Source organism: Garra rufa, chromosome 9 (genome assembly GCF_049309525.1).
Source record: "Garra rufa chromosome 9, GarRuf1.0, whole genome shotgun sequence".
In the NCBI taxonomy this organism is placed as follows: Eukaryota; Metazoa; Chordata; class Actinopteri; order Cypriniformes; family Cyprinidae; genus Garra; species Garra rufa.
Genome location: NC_133369.1, coordinates 5,163,952 through 5,165,107, shown reverse-complemented (window position 1 = coordinate 5,165,107; position 1,156 = coordinate 5,163,952).

Here is a 1,156-nt window from a genome sequence, read left to right as displayed (position 1 = left end):
AACACCCACTCTAAACTACTGCAGTCCTTGTTCAATCTGCAAAAATGTTCATCATAATACATGAAGCTTCTGATGATTGCATAACATTGCCTGGGACATTGTTTCATTAACAAATAAATGCAGTTTGTAAACTGAGCTTTTTTAAATTATATTAAAAATAATATCAGAAAAATAAATAAATGCTAAAATTTCTATTAAATTAATTTTTTAATCAAATGTATTTAAATTCCACATAATATAATCTGTAATTAAGGTTTTTGCATTTAATTATAAAGGAATTTACACCAAAAGTAAACACATAAACTAAAAGTTTAGTAAAAAAAAAAAAAAAAGAAAAAAAGAAAAAGAAGCAAAGAAAAGTTAAAAAAAAAAAAATATATATATATTTTTTTTTATTTAGTTAGTTTATTGATTTGTTAATTTAATTATTATTTGTAATAAAATATTTTGCATTTAATTATAAAATAATTTTCACTAAGAATGAACCTTTTGGTACAAGAAGACTTTTTTTAATAAAGCAGAAATAGAAAACAAATGTTTTTAAAGATTACATATTTTTAAATTTAAAAAATATTTTTAAATTTAAATATATCTTTTATTATATATGAATATATACATATACTCCTGTCAGTACAGCAGGAAAAAAAGGCTAAATAAATAAACAAATAAATAAAAGCTAAAATGTATATTCTTTTTTTCATTAATTCCCACATAATATAATCTGTAATGAACGTTTTTGCATTTAATTATGAAGGAATTTTCACTAAAAGTGAACTTTTCACTCTCACTATCAGTTTATTGGTTATTGTTTGTTAACTTTAATTGTGATGATGATATTATTTGTAATGAAATATTTTGCAATTATAAAATAATTTTCACTAAGAATGAAAACCTTTGGTACATGAAGACTATAGAAAAATTTTTTTTTATAGAGTACATATTTTTAGTTCAATTTTTTTAATTTATATATATATATATATATATATATATATGAATATATACATATACTCCTGTCAATAAAGCAGGAAAAAGCTAAAAAGATAAACAAATAAATAAAAGCTAAAATTTATATTCTTTTTTCCATCAAAATCCCACATAATATAATCTGTAATGAACGTTTTTGCATTTAATTATAAAGGAATTTTCACTAAAAGTG